We start from the raw sequence: 25,040 nt of genomic DNA on the forward strand, positions 1-25,040 counted from the left end.
ATGCACATGCTCTCATAAATAAATAAATAAATAAATAAATAAATAAATAGATAAATAATTCTACTTGTTTTGTTGTGTTGGTGATGATATTGAAAGGAGAAAGTGTGTAAAGCACTAACATAATGCCTAGCATGGACTAAACACTCAACAGGCAGTAATTTTTATTAAAGTTCCTGAGTGATCAAGAAATGATACTCCTTTTCTTCCCTACTTGAGTTTGGAAACAAATGAGAGATAGATGCAGAAGTCAGAGAGATGGGGAGTAATGTGACAGCCTTATGACTGATAAAAGCTAGGGTGAAGCACCTGGTCCAAGTCTTCAGGGAAGTGGAGCTTCCTAATACTTCACTCTGGAGTCAGGTAGACGTAGAAACCCAATCGCAGGCCAACATGGGACAGCAGCAATTAGCTCCTGCGATATGCATCCAAGGTCAAAGTCCATGTGGCCCAGACTTACTAATGCTTCATGCCTAAAGCATCCCACCCAGGTCGGCATTAGATGCCTCTATCTCCATGTTCAGTCTTACTCTTGGGGGAAGGGAGAGTCCCTCCTCTAACAACTCTTAATAATTAAAGAGAGAGAAGTAAGCATTCACTCTGAAGGGAAGTTGGGCAGAATAATGAAAACTGAGAAAAATAAGAGGAGCCTTAAGAGATTTTCTGGGAATCCTGAATTCTATGGTAACAACAAGTGACTTCCTACATAACTGAGAGCTGAGAACAATAAGACCAGATGACATAGGCTGTTGGGAAGCCACCAGCTAGATTCACTTACTAACCAACTATCTTACTTCCACACCACCCTCTTGAAGAAATTTAGGTTACCACATGGCTTGAAAGTCACTTAAAATTATGAAAAGTAGTGAATATTAAATCTGAGAATGTCAAAGACATACCTTAGAACAAGTAATATAAGGATGCAATAAATATGGAGTGCCTGGGTGGCTTGGTCAGTTAAGCATCAGACTCTTGATTTTGGTTGAGGTCATGATCTCAGGGTTGTGAGATCAAGCCCTGCATAGGGCTCCATGCTAGGTGTGGAGCCTGCTTCATAGTCTCTCTCTCTCTCTCCTTCTGCCCCTCTCTACTCTGCTCTCTCTCTCTCTCTTTCTCCCTCTCTAAAAGGAAAAAAAAAAAAAGAATGAAATAAATGTAATGGAGCTTAGGAATGTGGGGAAATATGATCATATCAGAAATCTACATTAAGAAGGATTGTGGCTCTTAAGCAGTCCTTTTTAAAAAGATTTTACTTATTTATTCATGAGAGACACAGAGAGAGGCAGAGACAGGCAGAGGGAGAAGCAGGCTCCACGCAGGGAGCCCGACGTGGGACTCGATTCCGTGTCTTCAGGATCATGCCCTGGGCTGAAGGTGGCGCTAAACTGCTGGGCCACGCAGGCTGCCCCCACAGTGAGGTTTCTTAACACATTCCGGAGTTATTCCTACCACTTCAGGAAGGTGAAATCTGGCCACCTGAACATAAGCTGGCCAGCCATAGAGAGACTGGTAGGCAGCACAGAGGAGGCTGGAGGCTGAATAGGGATGCTGGGGCTCTGACAGGTCCCGGTGGCCCCAGGAATATGGAAACAGTTCCTGAGTACAACATCTCATACTTAGCTCTTATGATAATCAGAACTGATTTTTCTAGGCAGCAAGTTTCCTGGTGTGGCTGCAGACATGTTGACACTTTCATCTCCCCAAAGCCAGTAGGAACCAGCTGCTGGAGAGGTTTAATCTTATTTTTTAAATCACAACAAAGACTATGGGAAGTCAAATCAGAATTGCAGGCATAGTCTGCCTTTGGAATTTGCAAATGAGTTAACCAGAAGTCTTTATTGGCTCCAAGGGGCTTCAAGGGGCCTCCATTTTTTGGGTCACCACCCCCTTACCTCTACCCAGACTGGTGTGGGAGAAAAATAAATACCTACAACCCATTTGTGTACTCATTCATTCAATAACCCCGTACCTATTACGTTCCAGGCATTGTCATATGAGGGCAAATAGACAGCTATGATACAATAGGAATGGTACAATAAGGAGATAAAGTGCTGTAGGAGAGAGAAAGGAGCTGCTACCTCTGCCTGGGGAAGTTATTTTTGGCTTCACAAATGAGGGGACACTTGAGCTGGGTCTTGGTAAATGAGTCAGAGTTTTTCAGGTTAATGCTGGGGAAGATCTTTACCAACAAAAGAAAAGACATTTGCCAAAGCGTGATTGCTTTTAGGACACGTCATATAGCTAGCTGGCTGTGATAGGGACTGGTGAGACCCATCCCTTCCTCTAAGAGGCACTGGTGCAATAAGACAGATGTAACATGTGTACAAATATTAATGATGCTGTAAACATGAATGATGCCTCGAGAGGCACAGAAAGTTCTAAAGGAGTTCAGACAGGGAGTGCTCCCTCTCAGCTTGAGAACATCAGGGAGGGTTTCATGGAGGAGGTGGCCATATTGTAATGAGTCAGGTCTCACAGATCATAACGTCCTCTGAGGCAGAGCTGTCTCTCTCTGGGTCTGTGGTCCAGGCTGGCCTCAGCTTTTGCCTCATGGCAGTGTTCCGACATTCCCTGAAATGATTTGCATGTTTGGGAAGCAGTGCAGCCTGTCCTCAGCAGCAGAGGCTGTGGGGTGAGCGGTGAGCCAGGCCCACGCTACAAACCCATTCCTGCCATTGTTACCTTGTTCAGGTCCTGTTACCGGCCTGTGCTTCGCTTTCTTCTTTCTGAAATAAGGGTAATTTCAGTAGCACCTACATAGTACTGAGAGAATGAGATAAGATGATGCTTAACCTTGTGCCTGGCACCTACTAAATGATTATTACTTTGTAGTTTTTGTTATCATTAACTCTGGTACTCCCAGGGATTGACTCGTGGCACCGGCATCTGGACGTGCTCTGAGCTGGACTCCGCGTGTCTTTCGGGAACTGATGGACGCCCACCTGAATGCTTTCTCAGTCCCGTGCTGAGGGCGATGGTTGGTGGCTGACTCCCTCGGCAGAGCTGTGCCCTAATAGCACAAAGAGTTTAGCTGGGGAGATAAAAAAGAAGTTAGAAAACCATAAAAAACTAAAATGTGTGGTGTTGAGTGAATGCAATGGAAATTTAAAGGGAAGAGTTCAGTATTGGGAAGAGTGGGTAAAAAAGATTTCTGGAAGGAAGGCAGTGGGGGTGGCACTCCAGAATGGGGAAAGAGGGAGGGTGTAATGGAGACATCCCAAGAAAGGGGGTTGACATGAAGGAAGGTCATGTGTCGCAGTAGTGTGCTTTGTGCAGCTTTTCCTGTGAGGGGATGGGACTCCTCTGGTACCTGCAGTCACAGCTCCTGCCTCTGCATCATATGCCACGGGGTGCAGCTGTTCCCTCCACAAGAAGCAGAAGGAATGGCACGTGCAGAAGCCCTGAGGCCCCGAGGCAGGGGATTCCCTGGCACACTCCTGGAGCAGTAAGGTCGTGTGGCTGGAACAGGGGGACAGTGGTCAGAGATGAGCCCAGAGAGCTGGTGGGAGGGGCGGAGTGTATGGGCCTATATATAAAATTTGTGTAAAAAAATTTATTTTTGAAGATAGCTGACACACAATGTTCCGTTTGTTTCAGGCGTACAACATGGTGACTCACCCTCTCTGTACATCATGCTACACCACAAGGGCAGCTATCAGCTGTCACCACACAACGCTATTATGGTATCACTGACCGTATTCCCTATGCTGCCTCCTTTATTTCCATGACTTATTTATTCCATAACTAGACTTTGGAGTTTTTAAAAACAGTTTTATGACACCAAAAAAAGGGTACATATTTAATGTATATCATTTGATGAATTTGGACTTAGGCAAACATGTGTGAAACCATCCCCACAATTAAGGTAATAGACATATTCATCACATCTAAATGTTTTCTTGTGTCCCCTTCTCCACATCTTTTTCTTTTTCTTTTTTCTTTTCTTTTCTTTCTTTTTTTTTTTTTTTGGTGATAAGCACACTTAACATGAGATTTACCTTTTCAATAAAATTTTAAGTGCACAACACAGCATTATTAATTATAGGCACTCTGTTATACAGGAGATCTCTAGAACTTATTCATTTTGTATAACTGAAACTTTATACCAATAAACAACTCTCCATTTCCCCTCCCTCCAGCCCCAGAAACCACTGTTTTGTTTTGGTTTTTAAAAGATTTTATTTATTTGAGAGACAGAGATAGGGAGAGCGAGCACAAACAGCAGGGAAAGGGAGAAGCAGGCTCCCAGCTGAGCAACGAGCCCGACGCGGGGCTCAGTCCTAGGACCCTGGGATTCTGACCTGAGCAGAAGGCAGACACTTGATGACTAAGCCACCCTGGCATCCCTAGAAACCGTTGTTCTATTCTCTACTTCTATGAGTTTTACTAGTTTAGATATGTCATAAATAGAATCATGCAATTTTTGTCTTTCTGTGATTGGCTTATTTCACTTGGCATAATGTCCTTCAGGTTCATTCATATGTTGCAAATGCAGAATTTCCTTTTTTCAAGGGCTGGATAATATTCCATTATATGTGCATACCACACTTTCTATATCCATTTATTTAGCAATGGGCATTTGGATTGTTTCCATATCTTGGTTATTGTGAAAAATGCTGCAGTGAACATGGGATTGCAGCTATCTCTTTGAGATTTTTTTTTTAAGATTTTATTTTATTTGTTCATGAGAGACAGAGAGAGAGAGAGAGAGAGAGAGAGAGAGGCAGAGACACAGGCAGAGGGAGAAGAAGGCTCCCTGTGGGGAGCTCAATGTGGGACTCTATCTCAGGGCCCCGGGATCATACCCTGGGCCAAAGGTGGCGCTAAACCGCTGAGCCACCCAGGGAGCCCCTCCTCTTTGAGATTCTGATTTCAGTTCTTTTGCATACATGCCCAGAAGTGGGATTGCTAGATCATATGGCAGTTCTATCAAAAGACTTGAAAAGACATTTTCCCAAAGAAGACAGGTAAATGGTTAACAGGTATATGAAAACGGCTCAGCGTTACTAGTCATCAAGGAGATGCAAATCAAAACCATAAAGTATTACTTCATATATGTTAGGATGGCTATTACAAAACAAAACAAAACAAAAACAAAACAAAACAACAAAAAAAAAACAAGTGTTGGTGAAGATGTGGAGACATCGGAACCATTATTCCACTGTACACTTGTCTAACCTTGTACACTGTTGGTTGGGAATGTGGGTGCAGCCACTAAGCAAAACCATATGAAGATTCCTCAAAAAATTAAGGAAAGGCTTCAGGTTTTATTCAGAATGAGTTGGGAGGGTTTTGAGCAGAGGAATTACATGATCTGACTAACATTTTTAAAATCAACTTTATTTTTAGATAATTTTAGATTTATAGAAAATTTGCAAGGAGAGTACAGCAAGTTCTCATATATCCTTCACCCAGTTTCCCTAATATTAACATCTTACATAACCATGGTACATTTTTCGAACTAAGAAATTAAAATTAGTACAATATTATTAACTTAACTATAGACTTTATCTACATTTCACTAGTTTTCAAATAATGTCCTTTTACTGTTCCAGGGTCCAATTCATGTTATAGTTAGTAACACTTTAAAAGTTGAGATATAATTCATATCTTATAAAATTCACCCTTTTAAAGGATACAGTTTGGTGATTTTTAGTATTCCTAAAATTGTGCAACCATCACTACTAACTCCAAAATATTTTAGTGACTTACACTTCAATATTTAATACGATTGCTCTGAGGAAGGATTATGTTTATTTCAAGGATAAATTATTAACAGACATAGGGCAGAAGCAGGGAATATCAGTTAGGATTTGCAATGATCCAGGCCAGGAATGGTGTGGCTGGTAGTAGAGAGGTAGTAGTGGTGGAAGAAAAAATGGTCAGATGATGCATGTATGTTGAAAATATTGTTGACAGGATTTGCTGATGAGTTGAGTGTGGGGACAGAAGGAAGACAAGGAGTCAGGGATGATGCTGAGGGTTTGGTTGAGTGACCAGAAGGTCAAAGATACTTGTAAAAGCAGGGAGAGCAGGATTTGAGGAGACAATTGAGACTGAGTTTTGGTTTCATTAATTTTGAGATGCCTGTTGGAAAACTGAATGGAGATATAGAATAGGCTGTTGGATGAATGAGTTTGGAGTTCAGAGCAGAAGCCCTGGCTGGAGATCTAAATTAGCAAGTCATCAGCATAGAGGTGGTGAAGCCAATAAAATCAACAGATAGAAAGAAGAAAAGTTCTGAAGACTGAGCCCAGAGATATTCCAACACTAAGATGTTTGGAAGATAAGTAAGAATCAGCAAAGGAGACTGAAAAAGAGCAACTGAAAAGGGAAAGTATGGTGTCTTTGCAGCCAAGTAGAGACAGAGTTTTTGGAGGAAGGAGAGACCAACTGTGTCAAATGCTACTGCTAGTCATGAATGTGAGGCTAAGGCTTGGGAATTGACTTCTGGATTTAACAACATGGATTTCAGTGGTAACCTTGATACAAGCTATTTGGTGGAGTAGTAGGGATGAAAGCCTGCTGGGAGTGGGAGAAGGGAAATTGGACATACCATGTATGCGTAGCACTTGCAAGAATTTTTGCTTTTTTTTTTTTAAAGACTTTATGAGAGCGAGAGTGCACACGAGTTGGGGAGGGGCAGAGGGCCAAGCAGACTCCCTGCTGAGCAGGGAGCCTGATGTGGGGCTCAATCCTAGGACCCCCCCCCAGATCATGACTGAGCCAAATGCAGATGGTTAATTGAATGAGCCCCCCAGACCCCCCCAAGGATTTTTGCTCTTAGGGAAAGGAGTCAAATGGTAGCTGAAGGTGAAGGGGGGGAGTGTTTTTGTTGTTGTTAGCATGTTTGTATGCCGGCAGAGCAATCCAGTAGAGCTCAGCCAACTAAGCAACCAACAAAGAAACAAAAACACAAAACTGATGCTACAGGAGAGAGGGGAGAATTACTGGGATGATATCCTTGAATTGATGAGAGGAGGTGGCCTCACAAGCAGAGGCTGAGCCCTTGCTAGGAGCACAGACTATGCATCCACATCAACAGGGGAGAGAGCAGGGATCATGCGCACAGGTTGAGGTGACATGTACTACTGGGAGTTCTCCTGATACCATTTTCCAAAGAAGTAGAAAGTCATCAGCTGAGGGCGAGGATGAGGGCAGGAAGTATGGAGATTCAAGGGAGAGGAGACTGTCCTGTGGGAAGGCAGGAGAGTGAATAGGCTAGGGAAATGTAATTTGATTGCTCATTAACATTAAGGCTCCACTTGAGGGGATCCCTGGGTGGCTCAGCGGTTTGGCACCTGCCTTTGGCCCAGGGTGCGATCCTGGAGTCCCGGGATCAAGTACCGCGTCGGGCTCCCGGCATGGAGCCTGCTTCTCCCTCTGCCTGTGTTGTGTCTCTGCCTCTCTCTTTCTCTCTCTATCATGAATGAATGAATGAATGAATGAATAAATAATCTTTAAAAAAAAAGGCTCCAGTTGAAATTAGTGATCATAAATTTAAATTCATGAATTCATGAATTTGAAACATGGTTGTGTGTTTCTCTCTAATCACTTTTTGCTCGGTGGATATAGTCATAGAATAGGCAGAGAGTTGGATTTTTTTTTTAATTTTTTTTTATTTATTTGTGATAGTCACACAGAGAGAGAGAGAGAGGCAGAGACACAGGCAGAGGGAGAAGCAGGCTCCATGCACCGGGAGCCCGACGTGGGATTCGATCCCAGGTCTCCAGGATCGCGCCCTGGGCCAAAGGCAGGCGCCAAACCGCTGCGCCACCCAGGGATCCCGAGAGTTGGATTTAATAAAAGTATTGTTTTCCCGGGTATGGACAAAGCAATAGAAGGCCGGGGCAGTCAGGAATGTGTGCAGGGAAGCCAGTGTATTTTTGGCCATAGGATTCAAGCTGGGCAGAGAGGGAGGTGATGACATAAGAGGGGTAGAAGACAGTGAGATCATAGGGGTTGATGACCATTGAAGGAATGAGCTAGAAAAATCCTAGAGATCTGAAAATGGGAGGCTGGAAATGACTATTGGCAATGACAAGATGCAGGGTATGATGAGGAGGGTGAGTGGCTGAGCTGGGAGGGGTTAGACATGAATATTGCTGGAGGAAAGAAGCTCAAGGAAGTGAGAGCCCCAAGATGTTGGAAGACTCATCTCTATGGACTTTGAAATCACCAAGAATTATGGAGAGAATGAAAAGCGAACCAGGAGTTGTTGACTGGTCAGTAGGCAGATAAGTGGGTGGCAGAATGTCAAGATGTGAGATTTAAAGCTGGAGGTGTTTTGATTTTTGAAGGCAGGAAAGAGAATGATCTGGAAGCAGGGGTGAAAAGCAACAATATTTATTCCACCTGCTGGCCCAGAGATTCAAAGGTGGTGAGAGAGGAAGCCACCATCAATTTAGGAGACTTTAGGGGAGGCTGTGTCCTCAGGGAAAACCAGGTTTCCATCGCAGCAAGGGGGTGAATTAAACATTCAGAGAAGACGAAGAAAGAGATTTCTCTGATGACTCACTTTGGGTGTCAGAAGGCCCAGAGAGAGGTGTCCGTGGGGAACGGAGGGGCTAGGGTTGGAAAAGATAAAGTACAGAGCTATATGGGATTCAGAGGCCAGAGATCAAAGGTGGCTTGAGAGATTTGGGTTGCTTGCCATGACTGACATGAGTAGAGGAGTAAAAGGTACAATGTAAGAAATTAAAATGCAGACAGATGGTACCAAGACAGACGGGGGGGGGGGGGGGGCGGAATAGAGCCTTGCTTTCTTTTGATTCCTGCTTTTAGAAGTCAAGAGGCTGGTGGAGGGGCACTTGGATGGCTCAGTCCATTAAGCCATCCAATTCTTTTTTTCTTAAAGATTTTATTAACGGGATCCCTGGGTTGCTCAGCGGCTGAGTGTCTGCCTTTGGCTCATAGTATGGTCCTGGAGTCCCAGGATTGAGTCCCACATCGGGCTCACCCCGAGGAGCCTGCGTCTCCCTCTGCCTGTGTCTCTGCCTCTCTCTCTGTGTCTCTCATGAGTAAATAAGTAAAATCTTAAAAAATATATTTTATTTATTTGATAGAGAGAGAAAGAGAAAGCACAAAGCAGGGGGAGGGGCAGAGGCATAGGGAGAAGCAGACAGCCTATTAGTAGGGAGCCTGATATGGGGCTTCATCCTATGACCTTGGGACCATGACCTGAGCAGAAGGCAGCCACTTAACCACCTGCGCCACCCAGCCCCCCCGCTAAGCGTCCGATTCTTAGTTTCAGCTCAGGTCACAATCTCAGGGTCATGGGATGGAGCCCTGAGTCTGGCTCTGTGTTCAGTTCAGCAGGGAGTCTGCTTGGGATTCTCTCTTTCCCTCCCTCTCTGCCCCTCCCCTCATGCTCCCTTTCTCTCAAATAAATACATAAATCTTTCAAAGAAAAAAAGAGACTGATGGAGGTGCATTCCTACTTAGAATGCCTCCCTCTTGATTTCACACATTAATAATTATTGTGGCAATAAACCTGAACTACCATTTATGTAAAATATTCTCACCTGTCACAGGGCTGCTGTGAGCTGCCAGTGGCACTGGCTGGTGGCCATCTGTACTCAGTGCCTTTATATATATTTTTTTTCTTTCTTTTTTTAAAATTAACTCTATCCCCAATGTGGGGCTTGAACTCATGACCCTGAGATCAAGAGTTATATGTTCCGTTAACTGAGCCAGCTAGGCACCCTTGGGCTCAGAGCTTTTATCAACTCATTTAATCCTCACAAGACCCTGTGAGCTAGGTAGTTATTGTCCCTATTTTACAGATAAGTAAAATATAAAGTCCAACAAAGTTAGGTAGCTTACTTAAGTTCACACAAGTAGCAAGTGGCAAGGTCCAGATGTGAATTGAGATCTGTCTTCAAAACCCCTGCATGTCCTGTGCCCTCTTCCCCTACCCTTCTTGTTATATCTTCATGTGGGTAAGGGCTTGGGCACTTAGAAAGCACTCAATAGGTGGTGAAAATGTTGCTAAGGGTTGTAATTTATTCAGAAGCAACTGTATATTGTGCAAATGCTTTCCATGCATTTTTCAAAAAATTATTACAACTATACTGCACAGAACAAATGAGAAAACCAAGACTCAAAAGTTAAGGAACTCAACCAAATCTTGCTAAGATTGGTAAATGGCACAGCTGAGATTCAAAATTAGGGCCATCTGCTGCCAGAGGCTGTATTTTTTTTTTTAAGATTTATTTATTTATTTGACAGAAAGAGAAAGTGCACACACACGTGTGAGGGAATGGGAGGGGGAGAGAGAGAATCTTCTAGTAGACTCCCTGCTGAGCATGGAGCCTGACTGAGGGCTCCAGCAGGACCCATGAGATCATGACCTGAGCCAAAACCAAGTATTGGTTTACTTAACCGACTGAGCCACCCAGGGGCCCCCAGATCCTGTACTCTTCACAGCCAGCGCCCTTCCTTCTTCCCACTGCCCTGTGATGCCGCAGAGACCTTACAGGTGATAGGGAGCCAATATCATGGCTGACATTTGGAGCCTCCAAGCAAACGCCCAGAAAGGGATGGGTTATGTGTTATAAACTATCTCCTCTTAGCTTTCCAGCTGCGCTCCTTCTGCTCCCTCTCTCCACCCCACTACAACTTCCCAGGTGATTCTGATGGGCATCAAAGTTGTACGATGCTGAGACATAGGTATGTAAGTAAGTGACCTGGCCCTTAGTGTAGTAGGTTGCAAGGAGCTGCTTCCCTGGCAGAGTGAAAGGAAGAATGGAGTCGGGTTAGTTCAGCAGTGATAGAAGCAGAATGAAGACGTGGCCCCAGCACTGTGATAAATAACATGTCGCTGAAGCCTGGTTTCCTTAGCTCTAAAAGAGGAATAATATTAATGACTACTTCTTAGTAGTGGAGTAAAGATTAAATGAGACAATATAAGGAAAGGACCTAACGCCATGCCTGTTATATATTAGGGGCTCAATAAACTTGCCCAAAGCCACATAGTGAGAGTAGAGCCAGGGTAGGTTCGTGAGTGTTCTATTGCACCATACTATTGTGACTGCTCTTGGTTGCTACCATTTTAAAGATTGTGAGGCATGGGGCTTCCAGGGTAGAGTCCATCAGCAGAGAAACTACACATGAGTTGTGGACCTTCTACCCCCATTTTCAGTGAGGGATAGAGAGAGAAGCCGTGTCTGCTCCTAGAGATACCCAGTTGCCTCTGGAGCCTTCAAAGATTCCCCTAGCTTGCTTGTCCTGCCTGATGTGTTGCTGAGGTGGGGGCAGCGGTAGGGGAGGCCTTTCAACGGAGGATTTGTGATCTCTTCCTTCTACCGCCTCCCCTTTCCCCCACACCCTTGGCGCACACCTTGGGTTGCCAGGTGACGGCTGGAGACTCTTATCCTGTGCTTCTCACCTTCCTCTGTGAGTGTGTCAGCTCTGTGCTAGTGACGCAGGGCTCTGAGCTCAAGCCCCAGGGTGGAGGTGGACAAGATGGGAAAGGATGGGAGGTCAAGTCCCAGGGAGTATCTATAGTCCCTCTCTTTGAACCTTTGCGTCAAAACTGAGGGTCCTCCTTTTTTCTTCTCAGCTCTTGTCCTAGTCATCCAGTTGTTGATGAGAACCATCAATTCTATCTCCCACATTTCCCTCCTCTCCTCCATATTTATGGTTCTGCTCCATAAATATTTACCTAGGGTTAACTGTGAGCCTCGCTTCTGCCCCTTTCCGACCTCAGGTTCTCCTTATTTACCCCCTAGACTGTAGCAGCAGCCCGAGCGGGTCCCCCTGTGTGCTCCATCTGCTCTCTGATCACTGTCATTCCACTGCTCAAAGCCCAGGAAGGGCTGGTACTGGTACCCAATAAACTCCTTTGCCTGGCACTCCAGGCCCTTTTTTGCCTTCCCAGCTCTATCTTGAGTCACTTACCTTCAGGCAGTCCACTCTGCACCCATGTGTTCTCCAAACCCCCAATCGAAACACAGGATGCACTTAAAAAAACAAAACTTTATTTTTTAGAATAGTTGTAGGGCCGCCTGAGTGGCTGAGTCCGTTAAGCGTCTGCCTTCAGCTCAGGTCATGATCCTAAGGAACTGGGATAGAACCACCTCCCCACCCCCCCACCCCCCTGAGGAGTCCGCTTCTCCCTCTGCCCCTACCCCTGCTTGTGCTCCGTCTCCCTCCCGCTGTCTCAAATAAATAAATAAAATCTTTAAAACAATAGAATAGCTTTAGTTGCAGAAAAATTATAAAGAAAGTGCAGAGTTCTCATTTACCCAGCATCCAGTTTCCTCTATTATTACCATCTTAAATTAATATGGTACGTTGGTTCTAATCAACCGATATTGATACCTTATTATTAACCAAAGTCCAGAGTTTATTCAGATTTCCTTAGTTTTTACCTAATATCCCTCTTCTGTTCCAGGATCCCATCCAGGATCCCAGACTGCGTGTATTTATCATGCCTGCTTAGGGTCCTCTTGGCTGGGACAGGGCGCACTTTTCTGTGTCTCGCTCTCCCTTTCCCCAGGGATTACCCTCCCCTCACACCTCCCTCCCCCCTGACCTCTGTTTTCCACCAGCAAACTTCCATTTGCCTTTATTTCGTGCGGCCGCCGGGGGCCCCTCGCCTGACTAACGGCCGCTTCGGGCGTAAGGCCGCGTGGCGGGCTCTGCGGGCCCCCAGCCCTGGCCCGGGGAGGCCCGGCTTTCCTCCTGCAGCGGCCGGCTGTGCTCCGCTCACCCGGGCCCCAGCTGCCCGCCGGCCGCCGGCCCCGCCCCGCGGCTGACCTCGCCGGGAGCCTCCCGGGCTCGGGCTCGGGCTGGGGCCTGTCGCTGCTCCCCGGGCCGCTGGCCGATCGGTGACCTCGTTGGGCCCCAGAAGAGGCAGGCGGCGCCGTGTCCCCCGGCCCAGGCCCGGAGACGTGGGGGCTTAGCGCCGGGCCGAGGTCACACCCCCGGGGGGGGCGGCCTCGGGGCTTACCCTGAACCCCGCTCCCCCCGCTGGGTCACCAGGTGTCCGCGTGTCAAAAACGAGATCTGGGCGGCCCGGTGGCTCAGCGGGTTGGCGCCCTGCGGCCCGGGGCGTGACCCCGGAGGCCCGGGATCGAGTCCCGCGTCGGCTCCCTGCGTGCAGCCTGCTTCTCTCTGTGCCTGGGTCTCTGCCGCTCTCTCTCTCTCATGAATCAGTAAATAAAATCTTAAAAAAAAAAAAAAATGCCTTTAGAAAAAATGAGCTCCAATCCCGAGCAGGGCTGTCGCGCGCCCCGGAGCCCCCCCCCCCGCCCCCCGCCTCCCGGTCAGGCCGTGTGCTCCAGGCCGCCGGCTGGGCCCTCGGCTGCGCATCCCCGGGGCTGGAGCAGCCAGAGAAGAGGGACGAAGAGCAAAGAGCAAGAGCGAGGAGAGGAAATTGGAGGCGGCTCCAAGGTTGGCCGCTGCGCCCGGGCTGCGAGGGGCCACTCGGGGAGGAGCGAAGCCCCCGCGGCCGGGCCTCTGGCCTCCCCTCCGCTGCCGCTGTGGCCGCTGACGGAGCGCAAGGGCCGCCTGGACACTCCCGCCGGTAGAGGCTCCACCAGCCCTTTAATTTCCTCCCAGCGGACGTTTGCGCAGGTGGCTCCCAGCGGGGCCTTCTTGGGCTCCCGCCTCCTGCCCCCCCCCCCACACCTCCAGCCCCGGAGCTGTCCCCCCACCCCCCATGGTCACCAGGGCGGGAGCAGCAGAAGGCGGAGGGCAAGCTGCAAACCGAGTGCGCGCGGCCGATGCTCTAAGAGCCTCGCAGCAGCCCAGGCGCCTCCAGCGCGCTTCGCAGCCAGCAGCTCCTCTCCCAAGGTCAGGGGACGGCTCCGAAGTCACACGCCGGAAGTGGCCGAGCTGGGATGTGAACTAAGATGCGTTCCACCCCCACCCCCGTGCTGTCACTGCTGCCCCTCACGGTACCCACTCATTACATGCTTATGATGTTTAAGTAAATGACAAGTGTTGAAGGTACACTAAAGTTAGGGGGATGATAAGAATGAAGGTTCTAAGGGCTTCTGGGAGGAGGTGACCCCACCCCTGAGATGGGAACAGAATCCAATATCAATATATAGAATATATATATTAAAAATATAGGGGCGCCCGGGTGGGGTGAGCAGCTGAGCGTCTGCCTTCAGCCCAGGGCGTGATCCTGGGGTCCCGGGATCGAGTCCTAGTCAGGCTCCCTGCATGGAGCCTGCTTCTCCCTCTGCCTGTGTCTCGGCCTCTGTGTCTCTCATGAATAAATACATAAATCTTTTATTTAATTTTTTTTAATTTTTATTTATTTATGATAGTCACAGAGAGAGAGAGAGAGAGAGAGAGGCAGAGACACAGGCAGAGGGAGAAGCAGGCTCCATGCACCGGGAGCCCGACGTGGGATTTGATCCCGGGTCTCCGGGATCGCGCCCTGGGCCAAAGGCAGGCGCCAAACCGCTGCGCCACCCAGGGATCCCATACATAAATCTTTTAAAAAAAGAATTTAAAAGAATATATATTTTATCTTGTTCCCAAAGAGATTTAAAGTGGTCGTGAAAGGTTAGACAGAGTGAAGGACTTCATCCCCCCCCCCCCCCCCCCCCGTTTGGCTCTGGTTCCAGCCTGCTTCCCCGCCCCCCACCCCGGGGGGGGGCTGCTGCTCCAAACGGCCTCCCAGCACTTCAGGCAGCCCTAAAAAGTAAAAACCAAAGCAAACAAAAAGCAAAACTGGAGGAGTCTGTGGTGTCGTGGCTAAGAAAACTGGGCGATTGCTAGAGTACTAATGAATTAGAGGGAGGACAGAGCCGAGGTAGGAGGGGCGCGGGGCTGCCCGGTTCAGCTCTTCCCCCCCCCTCCCCGCAGGTGTTTAACCTCCGGTGGTCCCTCATCTGCCGAGGGATGTGAGCACGGACACCCCCCCCCCCCACCCCGCCCGGCCCCGACAGTGCAGCAGGGAGGTAGCGCATGCCTGGTGCACACTAAGGCTCACAATTTCACAATTCACAGCGGGTCATTCCTTCTGCCTGTGGGTACTGGGGGGGAAATGTGGATCATAGAAGAGGAAACATTTGTTGTTTTGTTTTATTTTGTTTCCTTTTAGAAGCAGAAACATTTCAACTGAATTCTGAATGGCAGATAGCGACTGGTCCCGCAGGGCAGGAGATCAGGCTGTTCTAGACAAAGGAAACAGCATAAAACACAGACTTTGAAGAACACAATGTTTGGGACCCAGAGTGTAGCTCAGGGCTGTTCGAACCTGGGGAGAAAGAATGGGAGGGGTGGCATGAGCTTAAGGCAGTAAGACTACTAAGCTTGCAACTATTAAGTTAGGGATAAATCTAGCAGCCTTGCATCCTGGAAGGCACAGGGGTTAGACTAGCTCCAGCATTTACTAACTTGGGCAAGTAGTTAACCTCTCTGTGCCTTGGTTTGTCCTACCCACCTCTTAGAGCCAGTTGTGAAGATTGTGAAGTAATGTATGAAAAACACTTGTCATGGTGCCTGACGCTTAGTAAATACTTGATTTGTGTTAATTATTTTTATTACTATTTATCCTGACTCCTTAGAACTAGAAGGGGCCCTAAAAATTATCTAGTCTGATGCCCTATTTTAGTTGTTTATATTTTAATTTTTTAAAAAGATTGTATTTACTTGAGAGAGAGCACAAGAGTATGAGTGGGGGAGAGGAACAGAGGGAGAAGCAGACTCCCCACTGAGCAAGGAGCCTGACCTGGGGCCTGATCCCAGGACCCTGAGATCATGACCTGAGCCCAAGGCAGCTGCTTAACTGACTGAGCCACCCAGGCGCCCCAGTTGTCCTTATTTTATTATTTTTTTAAATAAGTCTTTTTTTTTTTTAGATTTAATTTTTATTTATTTTTTATTTATTCATGATAGACACAGAGTGAGAGAGAGGCAGAGACACAGGCAGAGGGAGAAGCAGGCTCCATGCATGGAGCCCGACGTGGGACTTGATCCCAGGTCCCCAGGATCACACCCCGGGCTGCAGGCAGCACTAAACCGCTGTGCCACCAGGGCTGCCCAGTTGTCCTTATTTTAAAGATGGAAAACCCCCATCATCAGATGAATGGATAAAGAAGATGTGATACAAACACACACACACACACACACACACACACACACACACACACAGGAATATTACTCAGCCATCAAAAAGAATGAAATCTTAACCATTTGCAACGACATGGGTGGAGCTGGAGTGTATTATGTTAAGTGCAATAAGTCAGTCAGACAAATAGCATATGCCTTCACGCATACATGGAATTTAAGAAACAAAACAGATGAACATAGGGGAAGGGAAGGAAAAATACAATAAGATAAAAACAGAGAGGGAAGCAAACCATAGAGACTCTTAACTCTAGGGAGCAACTGAGGGTTGCTGGAGGGAAGAGGGTGTGGGGATGGGGTATCTGGGTGATGGGCATTAAGGAGGCACTTAGGCACTTAATGAGCCCTGGGTGTTATATGCAACTGATGAATCTCTAAAGTCTACCCCTAAAACTAATAACATACTATATATTAACTAAATTGAATTTATTATTTTTTTTTAAATTTTTATTTATGATAGTCACACAGAGAGAGAGAGAGAGGCAGAGACATAGGCAGAGGGAGAAGCAGGCCCCATGCACCGGGAGCCCGACGTGGGATTCGATCCCGGGTCTCCAGGATCGTGCCCTGGGCCAAAGGCAGGCGCCAAACCGCTGCGCCACCCAGGGATCCCACTAAATTGAATTTAAATAAAAAATATGAAAAAAACAAAGATGGCAAACCCAAGGCCCAGAGTGAATTATTTATAATTCATATTTATAACCCCCCTCAAAGCAAGTTAGTGGTAGGATGAATCCTACCCAGGCCTCCTGACTCCCGGCCTGCAACACGTGGCTCCCTTACTATTGTCAGGCTGCCTCTGACAGAGTCTCCCTCCCTCTTCAGATGATTGTCTCCCATCCCTTGTAAATAAATTTCAAGGCATTTGCTTTGTGTTTATCCTATTTCTAGAATACTCTGGCACCTGTATGCAAATTATCCTCAGGGGACTTGTCTGCTATGGTGACTTGGGCCAACTCCCCAAAGAAGGCAGCTATTAAACCAAAGGGAAAGTACAGCCCAGGGTAGGGCAGAGATTCTGGACGGTCTTTCTAGTTAAGTCCTAGGGGTCCATCTGTATTTTAACTCTTTGTTTCTCTGTTTGAAAATGAGTTCATAAGTAAATCTGTGACCAGGCTCCAAGCTGAGATTTTGGGATTTGAAGTCATGTCAGAAGGTGCTGTGGAAGGTCCAAAGCCTGTGGACATTCACATGAGCTATGCAGCTATGGTGCTGGCTCAAATTCTGGAGAAATGATTCTTACTTCCAGGAAAATGGAAGTACTATAAGGGATTGGAGGGAGAAACACAACTTTTATGAGACAACCCAATGGTTCAGCCCTGCAGAGCTGAAGAGATTTGAGACTCATGAGATGATGAAGGGGGTAAAGCAAGGCCTCAAACACTTCTTCCATAAACGGCAATTTCGTTGACCCTTGACATAAACAGCAGTGTCCCCATCCCCAGGGGCCTCACCATTTAGCACACACTTTCTCACACTTTCTGAATGTCTTCCAGGTGATAGGCCCCATGTTGGGCACCACAAAACCCTCGGTAGCTCCCTGGTCTCTTCAGGACACTGTTCAAGCACCTGGCCTGGCATTCAAGACCTTGATAATCTAGCTAACTCCAGCCTCACTTCCTACTTCCTCCCCTACCTAGTATTTTAAGTACTGTGTTTTAGAGAATCTAAAATGCTATCAATTGTAATTTATATTCTTATTTCAGAGATGTAAAATGTGAAAAAGTGGACATCTTACAATCCTTCTGAATATTTTATACTTCAGTGAAAATGGAATTGCTTATACTCTCCCTACATGCCATGCTGTATCAGGCTTTACCTTTTGTTTTTTTTTCTTTTTAACTGTTTCTTATGGAAAATTTCAAACACACACTCAAGTAGGGAGACTAAATATAACATGCACTCTACGCCAGGACACCTGCACCCCAATGTTTATAGCAGCAGTGTTCACAGCAGCCAAATTGTAGAAGGAGCCTCGGTGTCCATGGAAAGATGAATGGATAAAGAAGATGTGGTTTATGTATACAATGGAATATTACTCAGCCATTAGAAACGACAAATACCCACCATTTGCTTCGACGTGGATGGAACTGGAGGGTATTATGCTGAGTGAAGTAAGTCAATCAGAGAAGGACAAACATTATATGGTCTCATTCATTTGGGGAATATAAAAAATAGTGAAAGGGAATAAAGGGGAAAGGAGAGAAAATGAGTGGGAAATATCAGAGAGGGAGACAAAACATGGAGACTCCTACCTCTGGAAAACGAACAAGGGGTGGTGGAAAGGGAGGTGGGCGGGGGTTTGGGGTGACTGGGTGATGGGCATTGAGGGAGGCACTTGGTGGGATGAACACCAGGTGTTATGCTATATGTTGGCAAATTGAACATCAATAAAAATAAATAAATAAATAAATAAATAAATAAATAAATAAATAAATAAACATGCACTCTGTATCTACAACAATTATCAACTTATGGTTTATTCTCCATGTGTTAGCCCTATTTTTTTCTCCTAGGAATATTAATATTAATAGCAACTGCCACTACTTAACTATGAGCTTAATTTTTCTTAATTATAAAAGTAATATATGCTCATTTAAAAAAATACCTTAAGATTACATGCAAGCATAAAGAAGAAAACATTATTGATATTTTTTTAATTTTTTTTTTAATTTTTATTTATTTATGATAGTCACAGAGAGAGAGAGAGGCGCAGAGACACAGGCAGAGGGAGAAGCAGGCTCCATGCACCGGGAGCCCGATGTGGGATTCGATCCCGGGTCTCCAGGATCGCGCCCTGGGCCAAAGGCAGGCGCCAAACCGCTGCGCCACCCAGGGATCCCCATTATTGATATTTTGATTGGTTTCTTTCCAGTTTCATTTCTATGACTTTTTAACACTGTCCAAGCACCTGGCCTGGCATTCAAGACCTTCAAGACCAAGCCTCCAGTGAGGCTGGAGTTAGCTAGATCATTCAATTTTTATATCTTGCTTTTTAAAAAAATGTAACTTTATGATGTAAGTATAGTTAATTTTTATGAATGTGTTTTTAACGATTTCATTGTACATTATAGGGAGGTTGCACCAAATGCGTTAATTAAGTCATGCATTCAACAGTAGTTGTTGCACTTACATGTGTTGGGCACTCTAAATCATGGTAAAAGAATGAGCCACAATCTCTGGCCTCTCAAAGCTTAGTTGTTCTCCATTATTTGAATTTTTAACCACTTTTCAGTTTGGGGCTGTTCTGAATCATGTTACAGTGATCAGTGACCATCCTTGTGTGTAAAACTTTTCCTAGGTTTCAGATTATTTCCTTTAAATAGATTTTCAATAGTGAAATTCCGGTTTTGCTCTATCTTTGCCAGCATGGGATGTTATGTTATTTAATCTTAGCTAATTCAATAGGCAAAAAATGTTATCTCATCATTTCAAATTGCATTTCTCTGATTAGTTATTGAATGATTGTCTATATATTTATTAACCATTTGTTTTCTGCAAATTGTCTGTTCAACAAGGTTCCTATTTTTATCACTGGCAATTTCTCAGTACAAAGTCTGACTCTTATTTCCTTTTACTTGCTGTGACCTGGTATAATCTTATTCCAAGCTTCTCTTTTTCCTCCTGGCCCTCTCTTACCTCACTTCTTCCCCCACCTCTTCCTGTCTTGAAGGGGAGTTGGGTGAGTCACCTAAAAGATACAGGAAGAGAAAAATTAAGTGAATTCCTCAGACAGACTTCTTAGAATGCTCTGAATGGTGCTGATGTCAATTTGGAGGCAAAAAGGGGGAGGACGAAATGGGTTGGTAACTCTGATGCTAAATTTGTCCATGCCAAAGCACTAGGGTTTTATGAATGATGGTTCATTCAGCAGGTGTCTTTAAAATACCTGCTATGTGCCCAGATCTGTGCTGGGTATTGTTAAAGGCTTATTAGCTAGAGAAGACACAATGAAATAGGTCATAATTAATAGTCAACTGTATATATTTCAGAGGCATTCAGACTAGCGGAGAGGTTCCCAGATAACTGGAAATTTCCTTCTGAAACTAACTTGGAAGTGAGGAGCCTAAGGGAAGATAAAGAGCCCATGTAGAAGACGGAGCAGGGGGGGATAAAGGGAACACTTTGGTGAAGCAAGGTTTCATAGACTCAGAGGAAAGGAGAGGGTTCAAGAAGAGGAGTGTTTGTTGGGGGGATGTCATTTGTTTTTTAGGACAACAGAGAGATATTATCTACCCTGCTCTCCTTTTTTCATTTCTTTGTTCATTTAGTATTTTTGAATACCTGTCACATACCAGGCACTGCTTTAGACATTGCTGAAGGTACAGAAATGAAAGACATAGCCCGAACCCACAGTCTAAATGAGGAGATACAGATCGGAGTAGAAACAAATTCCTGATATAAGTGCTGTCATCCATTCATTCAGAAAATATTTATTGAACACCCAAGACATGCCAGATATATTGAGGAACAATGAAAGGAAGTTCTTTGATGGTTAGTTTATCTGCTTGAAGTAAAATGTATTGCCTATATCTTAATGGAAATCAATAGTTATATCCCTGAGAGATCTTGAGTTTTGAGTTTTTGAGGATTTTGTATAAGAGACCAATGCCCTAAATAAGAATCCAGGGCACTCGTCTCTGTGGGCCTTGACTTCCCACCTATAAGATGAGGGAGTTGACCCATTATGTATGTGATATGGGATTTGTCACATGTGAGGTAACTTCTCCACTAGACTGAGAATTCCCAGAGCAGAGATTACATGGATTTTTTTCACTGGCATAGTGTGGGCTCAATAAAAATTTGTGGAATTGATTATTCTTATAAGGGCCTTCCTGCTCTAATATTCTGTGCTCTTCTGTCACTAAAATAGTCCCATGTATATTGTGTGGGAGCCCAGAAGGAATGATGACAAATTTTGATGCTGGATCCCAAAGAACTTTCTGGAGTAGGTAGGTGCTCTTTGATCTGGACCTCAAATGTCAGAGAAGATTACAGTGGGCAGGGAAGTGCTACATAGTCCCGAGTCCTGGATTCCAGTGACCTCTTACCTGCCCTGAGCTTTCAAGGATCTATCACTTGCTACCTATACATCCTCAGACTTTAATTTTCTCACCTGTAAACCACTAGCGACAGTAATACGTAGTATGCTGGAAAAAAACATCCTGTGGAGTCCAAATAGTTGGATTTAAGTCCCATTCCAGCCCAGTAACCATATGACTTTGGGAAGACCTCCCTAGGTCTCAGTTTCCCTACCTGCAAAATAAAGGAGTCAGACTGGATGAGCTAAGATTGATTTCTTCTGGCTCTAAAAAGTCTGCATCCAGGGTTATTGTTAGTATCCAATAAGATGACACAATAAAATGTTTATACACTGTAGGAGCTCTGCAGTGTGGTCTGTACTGCTGAGGACAGATGGGTATAACATCAAGTTAGCTCCTAGAGATCACTTACCCATTCTTCAGCTCTCTGCTTCTCCCAGGATCCACTGACTCTCCCTGAGAAGCTCTCTACCTCTTGATTTCCTCCCATTCCCAGGGGACATAATGCCTCTGCTCCGTGCTGCTGCAAAATACAAAGAGCTTGGCAGCTGTGGGTCAGAGGGTAGGGTGTGGGGAGAGCCAGTCTGGAAGCTGTCCTTACCTGCCTTCTTGGTGCTCAATATTTCTAACTCCCAACATGGCCCAGAGGTAGTAAATTGAAGAGGGAGGAAGGAGGAGTCTGGCTAGGGGGAGAAGGAATGCCACAGGGATGGAGGCCCCAGAAATGACCTCTTAGTAGTTGTGTGACCTTCCAAGTTCTGTCACTGCTCTGGGCTTCCCCCTTTGTCTATGACATAGGAAGGGTCCAGTAAGAGGGAGTGGTTTGTACAATCTCACAGACACTTTTCTAATCAATCTTGAAGTTCTAAATGAGTTTTCCCTATCCAGCACATGGTCAGCCCTTGAGTTTCATTCGGCAGTCTTCTTTCCTTTTAAAAGATTTTATTTATTTATTCATGAGAGACACACAGAGAGAGGCAGAGACCCAGGCAGAGGGAGAAGCAGGCTCCCTGTAGGGAGCCTGATGCAGGACTCGATTCCAGGACCCTGGGATCACGCCCGAGCCGAAGGCAGACATTCAACCACTGAGCCACCCAAGCGTCTTTCATAAGTGCCTACTATATGCCAGGGGATTTAGCTAAATATAAGATGGGGTCTCAAGATGCTCATTATCTGAAAGAGGAGACAGATAAGTAAACTAGTAACTATAATAACTGTGATGTGTCCACTGATACAATGCCAAAGCATGAAAGGATAGAGAGGGAAGTTACTTTGTCAGGGGACAGGAGGTCAGGGAAGGCTTCAGAGAGGATGTGACCTTTGAATGAGTTTGTGAATTATAAAGGAGAAGGGGACTCTAGGCCAACATCTGCATATCAGCAAAAGGCCCACAGGTAGTTAGGCAAAACCGGAACTCATGGGTTCAGTGGAGGTGAGAGAGGGAAGTAACTGAAGGGAAGCCTGAACTAGATCCTGAAGTATGTTCTACTGAGAAGTTTGGACCTTAGGTGTAAGGCCACAGGAGAGGCCACAGAAGGGATTGAGATCAAGAGGGAAATAATGAGTTTTGGATTTTAGACCCATCCGACATTCAGTGTGCTCTCTTGAAAATGTTGCAGACACCCAATAAATTCATCCTTTCAACAAGTATTTGTTGGAAATCTCCCCCACCTTATGTGCTAGTGCTATGCCAGGCACCGAGACACAATAGTAAGCAAAACCAGACATCCTGTTCTTGTGGCACTTGCAGTTTGGCAGGGGAGACAGACTTTAATCAAATAATTACACAAACAAATACAAAATTACAGTGGGAATGAGAGCTACAAAGGAGAAGTACATGGTGCCAGGACAGCATGTAATTGGAGCATTTGACTTTGCCAGGATGGTCAGGGCAGCTTCTCTGCTAAGCTTAGCTCCAAAGCAAGAGTGTTGCCCCAAGAAAAGGCACAGGCAGGCTCTATGGTAACAGCCTCCCAGGCCTCAGAACCCCATCCAGTACAGGTTTACTTTCTGGGGTGAGTTTCAAGCAAGTATTGTGTTGTACTCCCCCTTTGGTCTTTAGGACCTAGCCAACACTGCCAGACCCAGTGCAGCCTTGAAAGAAAAGAAAGACAAAAGAGGAAAACCTGTTAGGCATTTTAGATATTCCAAGGTAGCAGTGCCATTCCCCAGAGTACTCAGCATCTTACTTCCTGTAGTTGTTCCTCCCAGATACAGTTTCAAGTTCCCATCACTGTTCTGGTCATTGGGCTAATTGTCCAGGTCCCTGTGACAGGTGATTTAAAACAGAGATGTAGCAAAGAGCTGTGGTCCCTTGGAGCCAAAAGACCTGGTTTTATTTAAGCCCCTTTCCATCGTCCACTGTCTTTCGCCTCCGCAAGCTTCAGTTGCCTCTGTTGTGGAATGGGGAGTTGGTTCTTCTCTCATAGGATTTCTTTGGAAATTAACTGAGATAATAAGAACAAACTTTATAACCTCTAAGAGCTAAACAAACATAGAGTTTAAATATTTGGAAGGCTGCCACATGAGTAAAAAATTAGATTTATTCTTTGTGTCTCCAGAGAACAGAATTAAATCAATGGATAGAAATTACCACATGCAGATTTCAGCTCAACAGAAGGAAGAAATGTTCTAATAATCAAAACTGTCCATCAGTGGAATGGCTGCCTTTTAAGGTTGTGGGAAGCCAACATCAGAAACAATATGGCGCCTGGGTGGCTCAGTCAGTTAAGCAGCTGCCCTCAGCTCGGGTCATGATCTCGGGGTCTTGCCATCTAGTACCCCGTCGGGCTCCCTGCTCATCAGGGGTTGGCTTCTCCCTCTGCCCCTACCCCCACTTGTGCGTGCACGCACTCTCTCTCTCAAGTAAATAAATAAAAATCTGATTAAAAAAAAAAAAAGAAAGAAAAGAAAAAAAGAAACACCCAATACAAGTGTGCTATGGAGTTTTGAGTGAGAGGGTAAATTGAATAACTTTTCTTTTTTTAAAGATTTTATTTATTTATTCATGAGAGACACAGAGACATAGGCAGAGGGAGAAGCAGGTTCCATGCAGGCAGCCCAATGTGGGACTTGATCCAAGGACCCCAGGATCATGACCTGAGCCAAAGGCAGATGCTCGACCACTGAGCCATCCAGGCATCTCTAAATTGAATAACTTTTAAGATTTCCTTTTAACTTTAGAATTCAACAATCTGGTAGTTAAGACAAATGGAGGAGCTGAGAGAGGGCATATGTGGCAGAGAGTAGCATGAACAGAAATATGGAGCAGAAGTGAGTGTGGCATGTGTGGGCGACCATGAGGAAACTCTAGAAAGAAATGAAGGATCTGTGTTGGGTTGATGATTCAGTGGAAGATGAAGAAGATAACTAATACTGGTCAAGCACCTGTGTGCCAGACACATGTGATTCTGTTTAAACTCTGTGGGTAATATACGGCCTTACCCTCTGGTGAAGCAGAGATTGTTTACCCAGAAAGCCTTAGAGGACCTCCTTTCTGAGGGGTGGGGGGCTGTAGGCTGCGGGGTGGGCTGCGTTCTGCCCTGGGGGTGGAAGGGGATCAAGAATACATAGTCTGGTTGGGCTATAGGTTGTGCTGAAAATGCACAGGCTGTGGTCAAAAGACAGAATTTGAATCCTGACTCTGTCTCCTTATATCTTGTGACTCTAGCAATTTATTTAATCTCTGAGATCCTCAGTTAATTTATATATAAAATGGAGACTCAAACTTGTTCTACTTTAGGCTGCTGTAACAATTAAGAGAAATGATGCGGAGTAAAAGGCACCCCGGGAAGAGCATAGGCTTTGGAATCAGACAGATCCAAGTTTGAATCTCAGTGTGCCATGAGCTGGTTGCAAGATCTTAGGCAAATTATTTAACTTTTTCTTCTCTGTAAATAGAGATAACAG

At 45.6% G+C, this 25,040-nt stretch overlaps 1 protein-coding gene and 1 long non-coding RNA gene across 7 annotated transcripts in view; one reads left to right on the plus strand and one right to left on the minus strand.

Annotated features, from left to right (window-relative positions):
- Positions 1-25,040, plus strand: part of RAB3B (RAB3B, member RAS oncogene family) — an 82,538-nt gene that overhangs the window by 24,308 nt on the left and 33,190 nt on the right. The gene's annotated exons all lie outside the window — the stretch shown is intronic.
- Positions 1,164-13,845, minus strand: LOC140602532 (uncharacterized). The gene is made up of 4 exons (XR_012005474.1): positions 13,712-13,845; positions 11,899-13,168; positions 3,308-3,456; positions 1,164-3,028 (listed from the first exon to the last, which is right to left on the minus strand). It is a non-coding gene; the product is annotated as an uncharacterized lncRNA (long non-coding RNA).

This window comes from Canis lupus, chromosome 13 (assembly GCF_048164855.1).
Source record: "Canis lupus baileyi chromosome 13, mCanLup2.hap1, whole genome shotgun sequence".
Taxonomy (NCBI): domain Eukaryota; kingdom Metazoa; phylum Chordata; class Mammalia; order Carnivora; family Canidae; genus Canis; species Canis lupus.